The following is a 15,122-nucleotide window of genomic DNA, read 5'->3' as shown; positions in this document are numbered from 1 at the left end:
GCCAAAGTCACGCCTCTGCTGGTCTCCATGGACAGAAGATCCCTCTGACCCTGTATGGAGCAGCCAAAGTCATGCCTCTGCTGGTCTCCATGGACAGAAGATCCCTCTGACCCTGTATGGAGCAGCCAAAGTCGCACCTCTGCTGGTCTCCATGGACAGAAGATCCCGCTGACCCTGTATGGAGCAGCCAATGTCGCACCTCTGCTGGTCTCCATGGACAGAAGATCCCTCTGACCCTGTATGGAGCAGCCAAAGTCACACCTATGCTGGTCTCCATGGACAGAAGATTCTTCTGACCCTGTATGGAGCAGCCAAAGTCACACCTCTGCTGGTCTCCATGGACAGAAGATCCCTCTGACCCTGTATAGAGCAGCTAAAGTCACACCTCTGCTGGTCTCAATGGACAGAAGATTCCTCTGACCCTGTATGAAGCAGCCAAAGTTGCACCTCTGCTGGTCTCCATGGATAGAAGATCCCTCTGACCCTGTTTGGAGCAGCCAAAGTCGCACCTCTGCTGGTCTCCATGGACAGAAGAACTCTCTGCCCTTGTAGAGACCGGCCAAAGTCACACCTCTGCTGGTCTCCATGGACAGAAGATCCCTTTGACCCTGTATGGAGCAGCCAAAGTCGCACCTCTACTGATCCGTATAGACAGAAGATCCCTCTGCCCTTGTAGGGACCGGCCAAAGTCACACCTCTGCTGGTCTCCATGGACAGAAGATCCCTCTGCCCTTGTAGGGACCGGCCAAAGTCACACCTCTGCTTTTCTCCATGGACAGAAGATCCCTCTGCCCTTGTAGGGACCGGCCAAAGTCACACCTCTGCTGGTCTACATGGACAGAAGATCCCTCTGCCCTTGTAGGGAATGGCCTAAGTCACACCTCTGTTGGTCTCCATTGCCAGAAGATCCCTCTGCCCTTGTAGGGACCGGCCAAAGTCACACCTCTGCTGGTCTCCTTTGCCAGAAGAGCCATCGGTCCCTTATGGAGCAGCCAAAGTCACACCTCTGCTGGTCTCCATTGCCAGAAGAGCCATCTGTCCCTTATGGACCAGTCAAAGTCACACCTCTGCTGGTCTCCATTGCCAGAAGAGCCATCTGTCCCTTATGGACCAGTCAAAGTCACACCTCTGCTGGTCTCCATTGCCAGAAGAGCCATCTGTCCCTTATGGAGCAGCCAAAGTCACACCTCTGCTGGTCTCCATGGACAGAAGATCCCTCTGACCATGTAGGGACAGGCCGAAGTGACACCTCTGCTGGTCTCCATGGACAGAAGATCCCTCTGTCCCTTATGGAGCAGCCAAAGTCACATGTCTGCTGGTCTCCATGGACAGAAGATCCCTCTGACCCTGTATGGAGCAGCCAAAGTCACGCCTCTGCTGGTCTCCATGGACAGAAGATCCCTCTGACCCTGTATGGAGCAGCCAAAGTCATGCCTCTGCTGGTCTCCATGGACAGAAGATCCCTCTGACCCTGTATGGAGCAGCCAAACTCGCACCTCTGCTGGTCTCCATGGACAGAAGATCCCGCTGACCCTGTATGGAGCAGCCAATGTCGCACCTCTGCTGGTCTCCATGGACAGAAGATCCCCCTGACCCTGTATGGAGCAGCCACAGTCACACCTCTGCTGGTCTCCATGGACAGAAGATCTCTCTGACTCTGTATGGAGCAGCCAAAGTCACGCCTCTGCTGGTCTCCATGGACAGAAGATCCCTCTGACCCTGTATGGAGAAGCCAAAATCACGCCTCTGCTGGTCTCCATGGACAGAAGATCCCTCTGACCCTTATGGAGCAGCCAAAGTCACACCTCTGCTGGTCTCCATGGACAGAAGATCCCTCTGACCCTGTATGGAGCAGCCAAAGTCACGCCTCTGCTGGTCTCCATGGACAGAAGATCCCTCTGACCCTGTATGGAGCAGCCAAAGTCATGCCTCTGCTGGTCTCCATGGACAGAAGATCCCTCTGACCATGTATGGAGCAGCCAAAGTTGCACCTCTGCTGGTCTCCATGGACAGAAGATCCCGCTGACCCTGTATGGAGCAGCCAAAGTCACACCTCTGCTGGTCTCCATGGACAGAACATCCCTCTGACCCTGTATGGAGCAGCTAAAGTCACACCTCTGCTGGTCTCAATGGACAGAAGATTCCTCTGACCCTGTATGGAGCAGCCAAAGTCACACCTATGCTGGTCTCCAGGGACAGAAGATCCCTCTGACCCTATAGGGAGCAGCCAAAGTCGCACCTCTACTGATCCGTATAGACTGAAGATCCCTCTGACCCTGTATGGAGCAGCCAAAGTCACACCTCTGCTGGTCTCCATGGACAGAAGATCCCTCTGACCCTGTATGGAGCAGCCAAAGTCACACCTCTGCTGGTCTCCATGGACAGGAGATCCTTCTGACCCTGTATGGAGCAGCCAAAGTCACACCTCTGCTGGTCTCCATGGACAGAAGATCCCTCTGACCCTGTATGGAGCAGCCAAAGTCGCACCTCTACTGATCTGTATAGACAGAAGATCCCTCTGACCCTGTATGGAGCAGCCAAAGTCACACCTGTGCTGGTCTCCATGGATAGAAGATCCATCTGCCCTTGTAGGGACCGGCCAAAGTCACACCTCTGCTGGTCTCTATGGACAGAAGATTCCTCTGCCCCTTGTAGGGACCGGCCAAAGTCACACCTCTGCTGGTCTCCATTGCCAGAAGATCCCTTTGACCCTGTATGGAGCAGCCAAAGTCGCACCTCTACTGATCCGTATAGACAGAAGATCCCTCTGCCCTTGTAGGGACCGGCCAAAGTCACACCTCTGCTGGTCTCCATGGACAGAAGATCCCTCTGCCCTTGTAGGAACCGGCCAAAGTCACACCTCTGCTTTTCTCCATGGACAGAAGATCCCTCTGCCCTTGTAGGGACCGGCCAAAGTCACACCTCTGCTGGTCTACATGGACAGATGATCCCTCTGCCCTTGTAGGGAACGGCCTAAGTCACACCTCTGTTGGTCTCCATTGCCAGAAGATCCCTCTGCCCTTGTAGGGACCGGCCAAAGTCACACCTCTGCTGGTCTCCATTGCCAGAAGAGCCATCTGTCCCTTATGGAGCAGCCAAAGTCACACCTCTGCTGGTCTCCATTGCCAGAAGAGCCATCTGTCCCTTATGGACCAGTCAAAGTCACACCTCTGCTGGTCTCCATTGCCAGAAGAGCCATCTGTCCCTTATGGAGCAGCCACAGTCATACCTCTGCTGGTCTCCATAACCAGAAGATCCCTCTGACCCTGTTTGGACCAGCCAAAGTCATACCTCTGCTGGTCTCCATTGCCAGAAGATCACTCTGCCTTTGTAGGGACTGGCCAAAGTCACACCTCTGCTGGTCTCCATTGCCAGAAGATTCCTCTGCCCTTGTAAGGACCGGCCTAAGTCACACCTCTGCTGGTCTCCATTGCCAGAAGATCCCTCTGCCCTTGTAGGGACCGGCCAAATGCACACCTCTGCTGGTCTGCATGGACAGAAGATCCCTCTGACCATGTAGGGACAGGCCGAAGTGACACCTCTGCTGGTCTCCATGGACAGAAGATCCCTCTGTCCCTTATGGAGCAGCCAAAGTCACACGTCTGCTGGTCTCCATGCACAGAAGATCCCTCTGACGCTGTATGAAGCAGCCAAAGTCGCACCTCTACTGATCCGTATAGACAGAAGATCCCTCTGACGCTGTATGAAGCAGCCAAAGTCACACCTCTACTGATCCGTATAGACAGAAGATCACTCTGACCCTGTATGGAGCAGCCAAAGTCACACCTCTGCTGGTCTCCATGGACAGAAGATCCCTCTGACCCTGTATGGAGCAGCCAAAGTCACACCTATGCTGGTCTCCATGGACAGAAATTCCCTCTGACCCTGTATGGAGCAGCCAAAGTCACACCTATGCTGGTCTCCAGGGACAGAAGATCCCTCTGACCCTATAGGGAGCAGCCAAAGTCGCATCTCTACTGATCCGTATAGACTGAAGATCCCTCTGACCCTGTATGGAGCAGCCAAAGTCACACCTCTGCTGGTTTCCATGAACAGAAGATCCCTCTGACCCTGTATGGAGCAGACAAAGTCACACCTCTGCTGGTCTCCATGGACAGAAGATCCCTCTGACCCTGTATGGAGCAGCCAAAGTCGCACCTCTACTGATCTGTATAGACAGAAGATCCCTCTAACCCTGTATGGAGCAGCCAAAGTCACACCTCTGCTGGTCTCCATGGATAGAAGATCCCTCTGCCCTTGTAGGGACCCGCCAAAGTCACACCTCTGCTGGTCTCTATGGACAGAAGATTCCTCTGCCCCTTGTAGGGACCGGCCAAAGTCACACCTCTGCTGGTCTCCATGAACAGAAGATCCCTCTGACCATGTAGGGACAGGCCGAAGTGACACCTCTGCTGGTCTCCATGGACAGAAGATCCCTCTGTCCCTTATGGAGCAGCCAAAGTCACACGTCTGCTGGTCTCCATGGACAGAAGATCCCTCTGACCCTGTATGGAGCAGCCAGTCACGCCTCTGCTGGTCTCCATGGACAGAAGATCCCTCTGACCCTGTATGGAGCAGCCAAATTCATGCCTCTGCTGGTCTCCATGGACAGAAGATCCCTCTGACCCTGTATGGAGCAGCCAAACTCGCACCTCTGCTGGTCTCCATGGACAGAAGATCCCGCTGACCCTGAATGGAGCAGCCAATGTCGCACCTCTGCTGGTCTCCATGGACAGAAGATCCCTCTGACCCTGTATGGAGCAGCCAAACTCACACCTCTGCTGGTCTCCATGGACAGAAGATCCCTCTGACTCTGTATGGAGCAGCCAAAGTCACACCTCTGCTGGTCTCCATGGACAGAAGATCCCTCTGACCCTGTATGGAGCACCCAAAGTCACACCTCTGCTGGTCTCCATGGACAGAAGATCCCTCTGACCCTGTATGGAACAGCCAAAGTCACACCTCTGCTGGTCTCCATGAACAGAAGATCCCGCTGAACCTGAATGGAGCAGCCAAAGTCGCAACTCTGCTGGTCTCCATGGACAGAAGATCCCGCTGACCCTGTATGGAGCAGCCAAAGTAACACCTCTGCTGGTCTCCATGGACAGAAGATCCCTCTGACCCTGTATGGAGCAGCCAAAGTCGTACCTCTGCTGGTCTCCACGGACAGAAGATCCCTCTGACCCTGTATGGAGCAGCCAATGTCGCACCTCTGCTGGTCTCCATGGACAGAAGATCCCTCTGACCCTGTATGGAGCAGCCAAAGTCACACCTATGCTGGTTTCCATGGACAAAAGATCCTTCTGACCCTGTATGGAGCACCCAAAGTCGCACCTCTGCTGGTCTCCATGGACAGAAGATCCCTCTGACCCTGTATGGAACAGCCAAAGTCACACCTCTGCTGGTCTCCATGGACAGAAGATCCCGCTGACCCTGAATGGAGCAGCCAAAGTCGCACCTCTGCTGATCTCCATGGACAGAAGATCCCGCTGACCCTGTATGGAGCAGCCAAAGTCACACCTCTGCTGGTCGCCATGGACAGAAGATCCCTCTGACCCTGTATGGAGCAGCCAAAGTCACACCTCTGCTGGTCTCCATGGACAGACGATCCCTCTGACCCTGTATGGAGCAGCCAAAGTCGCACCTCTACTGATCCGTACAGACAGAAGATCCCTCTGACCCTGTATGAAGCAGCCAAAGTTGCACCTCTGCTGGTCTCCATGGACAGAAGATCCCTCTGACCCTGTTTGGAGCAGCCAAAGTCACACCTCTGCTGGTCTCCATGGACAGAAGATCCCTCTGACCCTGTATGGAGCAGCCAAAGTCGCACCTCTACTGATCCGTATAGACAGAAGATCCCTCTGACCCTGTATGGAGCAGCCAAAGCCGCACTTCTGCTGGTCTCCATGGACAGAAGATCCCTCTGACCCTGTATGGAGCAGCCAAAGTCGCACCTCTGCAGGTCTCCATGGACAGAAGAACTCTCTGCCCTTGTAGAGACCGGCCAAAGTCACACCTCTGCTGGTCTCCATGGACAGAAGATCCCTTTGACCCTGTATGGAGCAGCCAAAGTCGCACCTCTACTGATCCGTATAGACAGAAGATCCCTCTGACCCTGTATGGAGCAGCCAAAGCCGCACTTCTGCTGGTCTCCATGGACAGAAGATCCCTCTGACCCTGTATGGAGCAGCCAAAGTCGCACCTCTGCTGGTCTCCATGGACAGAAGAACTCTCTGCCCTTGTAGGGACCGGCCAAAGTCACACCTCTGCTGGTCTCCATGGACAGAAGATCCCTCTGCCCTTGTAGGGACCGGCCAAAGTCACACCTCTGCTTTTCTCCATGGACAGAAGATCCCTCTGCCCTTGTAGGGACCGGCCAAAGTCACACCTCTGCCGGTCTACATGGACAGAAGATTCCTCTGCCCTTGTAGGGACCGGCCTAAGTCACACCTCTGCTGGTCTCCATTGCCAGAAGATCCCTCTGCCCTTGTAGGGACCGGCCAAAGTCACACCTCTGCTGGTCTCCATGAACAGAAGATCCCTCTGACCATGTAGGGACAGGCCGAAGTGACACCTCTGCGGGTCTCCATGGACAGAAGATCCCTCTGTCCCTTATGGAGCAGCCAAAGTCACACGTCTGCTGGTCTCCATGGACAGAAGATCCCTCTGACCCTGTATGGAGCAGCCAAAGTCACACCTCTGCTGGTCTCCATGGACAGAAGATCCCTCTGACCCTGTATGGAGCAGCCAAAGTCATGCCTCTGCTGGTCTCCATGGACAGAAGATCCCTCTGACCCTGTATGGAGCAGCCAAACTCGCACCTCTGCTGGTCTCCATGGACAGAAGATCCCGCTGACCCTGAATGGAGCAGCCAATGTCGCACCTCTGCTGGTCTCCATGGACAGAAAATCCCCCTGACCCTGTATGGAGCAGCCACAGTCACACCTCTGCTGGTCTCCATGGACAGAAGATCCCTCTGACTCTGTATGGAGCAGCCAAAGTCACGCCTCTGCTGGTCTCCATGGACAGAATATCCCTCTGACCCTGTATGGAGAAGCCAAAATCATGCCTCTGCTGGTCTCCATGGACAGAAGATCCCTCTGACCCTTATGGAGCAGCCAAAGTCACACCTCTGCTGGTCTCCATGGACAGAAGATCCCTCTGACCCTGTATGGAGCAGCCAAAGTCACGCCTCTGCTGGTCTCCATGGACAGAAGATCCCTCTGACCCTGTATGGAGCAGCCAAAGTCATGCCTCTGCTGGTCTCCATGGACAGAAGATCCCTCTGACCCTGTATGGAGCAGCCAAAGTCGCACCTCTGCTGGTCTCCATGGACAGAAGATCCCGCTGACCCTGTATGGAGCAGCCAATGTCGCACCTCTGCTGGTCTCCATGGACAGAAGATCCCTCTGACCCTGTATGGAGCAGCCAAAGTCACACCTATGCTGGTCTCCATGGACAGAAGATTCCTCTGACCCTGTATGAAGCAGCCAAAGTTGCACCTCTGCTGGTCTCCATGGATAGAAGATCCCTCTGACCCTGTTTGGAGCAGCCAAAGTCACACCTCTGCTGGTCTCCATGGACAGAAGATCCCTCTGACCCTGTATGGAGCAGCCAAAGTCGCACCTCGGCTGGTCTCCATGGACAGAAGAACTCTCTGCCCTTGTAGAGACCGGCCAAAGTCACACCTCTGCTGGTCTCCATGGACAGAAGATCCCTTTGACCCTGTATGGAGCAGCCAAAGTCGCACCTCTACTGATCCGTATAGACAGAAGATCCCTCTGCCCTTGTAGGGACCGGCCAAAGTCACACCTCTGCTGGTCTCCATGGACAGAAGATCCCTCTGCCCTTGTAGGGACCGGCCAAAGTCACACCTCTGCTTTTCACCATGGACAGAAGATCCCTCTGCCCTTGTAGGGACCGGCCAAAGTCACACCTCTGCTGGTCTACATGGACAGAAGATCCCTCTGCCCTTGTAGGGAACGGCCTAAGTCACACCTCTGTTGGTCTCCATTGCCAGAAGATCCCTCTGCCCTTGTAGGGACCGGCCAAAGTCACACCTCTGCTGGTCTCCATTGCCAGAAGAGCCATCTGTCCCTTATGGAGCAGCCAAAGTCACACCTCTGCTGGTCTCCATTGCCAGAAGAGCCATCTGTCCCTTATGGACCAGTCAAAGTCACACCTCTGCTGGTCTCCATTGCCAGAAGAGCCATCTGTCCCTTATGGAGCTGCCACAGTCACACCTCTGCTGGTCTCCATAACCAGAAGATCCCTCTGACCCTGTTTGGACCAGCCAAAGTCATACCTCTGCTGGTCTCCATTGCCAGAAGATCACTCTGCCTTTGTAGGGACTGGCCAAAGTCACACCTCTGCTGGTCTCCATTGCCAGAAGATTCCTCTGCCCTTGTAGGGACCGGCCTAAGTCACACCTCTGCTGGTCTCCATTGCCAGAAGATCCCTCTGCCCTTGTAGGGACCGGCCAAAGTCACACCTCTGCTGGTCTCCATGGACAGAAGATCCCTCTGACCATGTAGGGACAGGCCGAAGTGACACTTCTGCTGGTCTCCATGGACAGAAGATCCCCCTGTCCCTTATGGAGCAGCCAAAGTCACACGTCTGCTGGTCTCCATGGACAGAAGATCCCTCTGACCCTGTATGGAGCAGCCAAAGTCACGCCTCTGCTGGTCTCCATGGACAGAAGATCCCTCTGACCCTGTATGGAGCAGCCAAAGTCATGCCTCTGCTGGTCTCCATGGACAGAAGATCCCTCTGACCCTGTATGGAGCAGCCAAACTCGCACCTCTGCTGGTCTCCATGGACAGAAGATCCCGCTGACCCTGTATGGAGCAGCCAATGTCGCACCTCTGCTGGTCTCCATGGACAGAAGATCCCCCTGACCCTGTATGGAGCAGCCACAGTAACACCTCTGCTGGTCTCCATGGACAGAAGATCCCTCTGACTCTGTATGGAGCAGCCAAAGTCACGCCTCTGCTGGTCTCCATGGACAGAAGATCCCTCTGACCCTGTATGGAGAAGCCAAAATCACGCCTCTGCTGGTCTCCATGGACAGAAGATCCCTCTGACCCTTATGGAGCAGCCAAAGTCACACCTCTGCTGGTCTCCATGGACAGAAGATCCCTCTGACCCAGTATGGAGATTCGAAAGTCACACCTCTGCTGGTCTCCATGGATAGACGATCCCTCGGACCCTTTACGGAGCAGCCAAAGTCACACCTCTGCTGGTCTCCATGGACAGAAGATCCCTCTGACCCTGTATGGAGCAGCCAAACTCACACCTATGCTGGTCTCCATGGACAGAAGATCCTTCTGACCCTATATGGAGCAGCCAAAGTCACACCTCTGCTGGTCTCCATGGACAGAAGATCCCTCTGACCCTGTATGGAACAGCCAAAGTCACACCTCTGCTGGTCTCCATGAACAGAAGATCCCGCTGAACCTGAATGGAGCAGCCAAAGTCGCAACTCTGCTGGTCTCCATGGACAGAAGATCCCGCTGACCCTGTATGGAGCAGCCAAAGTAACACCTCTGCTGGTCTCCATGGACAGAAGATCCCTCTGACCCTGTATGGAGCAGCCAAAGTCGCACCTCTGCTGGTCTCCACGGACAGAAGATCCCGCTGACCCTGTATGGAGCAGCCAATGTCGCACCTCTGCTGGTCTCCATGGACAGAAGATCCCTCTGACCCTGTATGGAGCAGCCAAAGTCACACCTATGCTGGTCTCCATGGACAGAAGATCCTTCTGACCCTGTATGGAGCACCCAAAGTCACACCTCTGCTGGTCTCCATGGACAGAAGATCCCTCTGACCCTGTATGGAACAGCCAAAGTCACACCTCTGCTGGTCTCCATGGACAGAAGATCCCGCTGACCCTGAATGGAGCAGCCAAAGTCGCACCTCTGCTGATCTCCATGGACAGAAGATCCCGCTGACACTGTATGGAGCAGCCAAAGTCACACCTCTGCTGGTCTCCATGGACAGAAGATCCCTCTGACCCTGTATGGAGCAGCCAAAGTCACACCTCTGCTGGTCTCCATGGACAGACGATCCCTCTGACCCTGTATGGAGCAGCCAAAGTCGCACCTCTACTGATCCGTACAGACAGAAGATCCCTCTGACCCTGTATGAAGCAGCCAAAGTTGCACCTCTGCTGGTCTCCATGGACAGAAGATCCCTCTGACCCTGTTTGGAGCAGCCAAAGTCACACCTCTGCTGGTCTCCATGGACAGAAGATCCCTCTGACCCTGTATGGAGCAGCCAAAGTCGCACCTCTACTGATCCGTATAGACAGAAGATCCCTCTGACCCTGTATGGAGCAGCCAAAGCCGCACTTCTGCTGGTCTCCATGGACAGAAGATCCCTCTGACCCTGTATGGAGCAGCCAAAGTCGCACCTCTGCAGGTCTCCATGGACAGAAGAACTCTCTGCCCTTGTAGAGACCGGCCAAAGTCACACCTCTGCTGGTCTCCATGGACAGAAGATCCCTTTGACCCTGTATGGAGCAGCCAAAGTCGCACCTCTACTGATCCGTATAGACAGAAGATCCCTCTGACCCTGTATGGAGCAGCCAAAGCCGCACTTCTGCTGGTCTCCATGGACAGAAGATCCCTCTGACCCTGTATGGAGCAGCCAAAGTCGCACCTCTGCTGGTCTCCATGGACAGAAGAACTCTCTGCCCTTGTAGGGACCGGCCAAAGTCACACCTCTGCTGGTCTCCATGGACAGAAGATCCCTCTGCCCTTGTAGGGACCGGCCAAAGTCACACCTCTGCTTTTCTCCATGGACAGAAGATCCCTCTGCCCTTGTAGGGACCGGCCAAAGTCACACCTCTGCCGGTCTACATGGACAGAAGATCCCTCTGCCCTTGTAGGGAATGGCCTAAGTCACACCTCTGTTGGTCTCCATTGCCAGAAGATCCCTCTGCCCTTGTAGGGACCGGCCAAAGACACACCTCTGCTGGTCTCCATTGCCAGAAGAGCCATCTGTCCCTTATTGAGCAGCCAAAGTCACACCTCTGCTGGTCTCCATTGCCAGAAGAGCCACCTGTCCCTTATGGACCAGTCAAAGTCACACCTCTGCTGGTCTCCATTGCCAGAAGAGCCATCTGTCCCTTATGGAGCAGCCACAGTCACACCTCTGCTGGTCTCCATTGCCAGAAGAGCCATCTGTCCCTTATGGACCAGTCAAAGTCACACCTCTGCTGGTCTCCATTGCCAGAAGAGCCATCTGTCCCTTATGGAGCAGCCACAGTCACACCTCTGCTGGTCTCCATAACCAGAAGATCCCTCTGACCCTGTTTGGACCAGCCAAAGTCATACCTCTGCTGGTCTCCATTGCCAGAAGATCACTCTGCCTTTGTACGGACTGGCCAAAGTCACACCTCTGCTGGTCTCCATTGCCAGAAGATTCCTCTGCCCTTGTAGGGACCGGCCTAAGTCACACCTCTGCTGGTCTCCATTGCCAGAAGATCCCTCTGCCCTTGTAGGGACCGGCCAAAGTCACACCTCTGCTGGTCTCCATGAACAGAAGATCCCTCTGACCATGTAGGGACAGGCCGAAGTGACACCTCTGCTGGTCTCCATGGACAGAAGATCCCTCTGTCCCTTATGGAGCAGCCAAAGTCACACGTCTGCTGGTCTCCATGGACAGAAGATCCCTCTGACCCTGTATGGAGCAGCCAAAGTCACGCCTCTGCTGGTCTCCATGGACAGAAGATCCCTCTGACCCTGTATGGAGCAGCCAAAGTCATGCCTCTGCTGGTCTCCATGGACAGAAGATCCCTCTGACCCTGTATGGAGCAGCCAAACTCGCACCTCTGCTGGTCTCCATGGACAGAAGATCCCGCTGACCCTGAATGGAGCAGCCAATGTCGCACCTCTGCTGGTCTCCATGGACAGAAAATCTCCCTGACCCTGTATGGAGCAGCCACAGTCACACCTCTGCTGGTCTCCATGGACAGAAGATCCCTCTGACTCTGTATGGAGCAGCCAAAGTCACGCCTCTGCTGGTCTCCATGGACAGAATATCCCTCTGACCCTGTATGGAGAAGCCAAAATCATGCCTCTGCTGGTCTCCATGGACAGAAGATCCCTCTGACCCTTATGGAGCAGCCAAAGTCACACCTCTGCTGGTCTCCATGGTCAGAAGATCCCTCTGACCCTGTATGGAGCAGCCAAAGTCACGCCTCTGCTGGTCTCCATGGACAGAAGATCCCTCTGACCCTGTATGGAGCAGCCAAAGTCATGCCTCTGCTGGTCTCCATGGACAGAAGATCCCTCTGACCCTTATGGAGCAGCCAAAGTCACACCTCTGCTGGTCTCCATGGACAGAAGATCTCTCTGACCCTGTATGGAGCAGCCAAAGTCACGCCTCTGCTTGTCTCCATGGACAGAAGATCCCTCTGACCCTGTATGGAGCAGCCAAAGTCATGCCTCTGCTGGTCTCCATGGACAGAAGATCCCTCTGACCCTGTATGGAGCAGCCAAAGTCGCACCTCTGCTGGTCTCCATGGACAGAAGATCCCGCTGACCCTGTATGGAGCAGCCAATGTCGCACCTCTGCTGGTCTCCATGGACAGAAGATCCCTCTGACCCTGTATGGAGCAGCCAAAGTCACACCTATGCTGGTCTCCATGGACAGAAGATTCTTCTGACCCTGTATGGAGCAGCCAAAGTCACACCTCTGCTGGTCTCCATGGACAGAAGATCCCTCTGACCCTGTATGGAGCAGCTAAAGTCACACCTCTGCTGGTCTCAATGGACAGAAGATTCCTCTGACCCTGTATGAAGCAGCCAAAGTTGCACCTCTGCTGGTCTCCATGGATAGAAGATCCCTCTGACCCTGTTTGGAGCAGCCAAAGTCACACCTCTGCTGGTCTCCATGGACAGAAGATCCCTCTGACCCTGTATGGAGCAGCCAAAGTCGCACCTCTACTGATCCGTATAGACAGAAGATCCCTCTGCCCTTGTAGGGACCGGCCAAAGTCACACCTCTGCTGGTCTCCATGGACAGAAGATCCCTCTGCCCTTGTAGGGACCGGCCAAAGTCACACCTCTGCTTTTCACCATGGACAGAAGATCCCTCTGCCCTTGTAGGGACCGGCCAAAGTCACACCTCTGCTGGTCTACATGGACAGAAGATCCCTCTGCCCTTGTAGGGAACGGCCTAAGTCACACCTCTGTTGGTCTCCATTGCCAGAAGATCCCTCTGCCCTTGTAGGGACCGGCCAAAGTCACACCTCTGCTGGTCTCCATTGCCAGAAGAGCCATCTGTCCCTTATGGAGCAGCCAAAGTCACACCTCTGCTGGTCTCCATTGCCAGAAGAGCCATCTGTCCCTTATGGACCAGTCAAAGTCACACCTCTGCTGGTCTCCATTGCCAGAAGAGCCATCTGTCCCTTATGGAGCTGCCACAGTCACACCTCTGCTGGTCTCCATAACCAGAAGATCCCTCTGACCCTGTTTGGACCAGCCAAAGTCATACCTCTGCTGGTCTCCATTGCCAGAAGATCACTCTGCCTTTGTAGGGACTGGCCAAAGTCACACCTCTGCTGGTCTCCATTGCCAGAAGATTCCTCTGCCCTTGTAGGGACCCGCCTAAGTCACACCTCTGCTGGTCTCCATTGCCAGAAGATCCCTCTGCCCTTGTAGGGACCGGCCAAAGTCACACCTCTGCTGGTCTCCATGGACAGAAGATCCCTCTGACCATGTAGGGACAGGCCGAAGTGACACCTCTGCTGGTCTCCATGGACAGAAGATCCCTCTGTCCCTTATGGAGCAGCCAAAGTCACACGTCTGCTGGTCTCCATGGACAGAAGATCCCTCTGACCCTGTATGGAGCAGCCAAAGTCACGCCTCTGCTGGTCTCCATGGACAGAAGATCCCTCTGACCCTGTATGGAGCAGCCAAAGTCATGCCTCTGCTGGTCTCCATGGACAGAAGATCCCTCTGACCCTGTATGGAGCAGCCAAACTCGCACCTCTGCTGGTCTCCATGGACAGAAGATCCCGCTGACCCTGTATGGAGCAGCCAATGTCGCACCTCTGCTGGTCTCCATGGACAGAAGATCCCCCTGACCCTGTATGGAGCAGCCACAGTAACACCTCTGCTGGTCTCCATGGACAGAAGATCCCTCTGACTCTGTATGGAGCAGCCAAAGTCACGCCTCTGCTGGTCTCCATGGACAGAAGATCCCTCTGACCCTGTATGGAGAATCCAAAATCACGCCTCTGCTGGTCTCCATGGACAGAAGATCCCTCTGACCCTTATGGAGCAGCCAAAGTCACACCTCTGCTGGTCTCCATGGACAGAAGATCCCTCTGACCCAGTATGGAGATTCGAAAGTCACACCTCTGCTGGTCTCCATGGATAGACGATCCCTCGGACCCTTTACGGAGCAGCCAAAGTCACACCTCTGCTGGTCTCCATGGACAGAAGATCCCTCTGACCCTGTATGGAGCAGCCAAACTCACACCTATGCTGGTCTCCATGGACAGAAGATCCTTCTGACCCTATATGGAGCAGCCAAAGTCACACCTCTGCTGGTCTCCATGGACAGAAGATCCCTCTGACCCTGTATGGAACAGCCAAAGTCACACCTCTGCTGGTCTCCATGAACAGAAGATCCCGCTGAACCTGAATGGAGCAGCCAAAGTCGCAACTCTGCTGGTCTCCATGGACAGAAGATCCCGCTGACCCTGTATGGAGCAGCCAAAGTAACACCTCTGCTGGTCTCCATGGACAGAAGATCCCTCTGACCCTGTATGGAGCAGCCAAAGTCGCACCTCTGCTGGTCTCCATGGACAGAAGATCCCGCTGACCCTGTATGGAGCAGCCAATGTCGCACCTCTGCTGGTCTCCATGGACAGAAGATCCCTCTGACCCTGTATGGAGCAGCCAAAGTCACACCTATGCTGGTCTCCATGGACAGAAGATCCTTCTGACCCTGTATGGAGCACCCAAAGTCGCACCTCTGCTGGTCTCCATGGACAGAAGATCCCTCTGACCCTGTATGGAACAGCCAAAGTCACACCTCTGCTGGTCTCCATGGACAGAAGATCCCGCTGACCCTGAATGGAGCAGCCAAAGTCGCACCTCTGCTGATCT

Source organism: Triturus cristatus, chromosome 1_1 (assembly GCF_964204655.1).
Source record: "Triturus cristatus chromosome 1_1, aTriCri1.1, whole genome shotgun sequence".
NCBI lineage: Eukaryota > Metazoa > Chordata > Amphibia > Caudata > Salamandridae > Triturus > Triturus cristatus.
Note: the sequence above shows the minus strand (reverse complement) of the source record.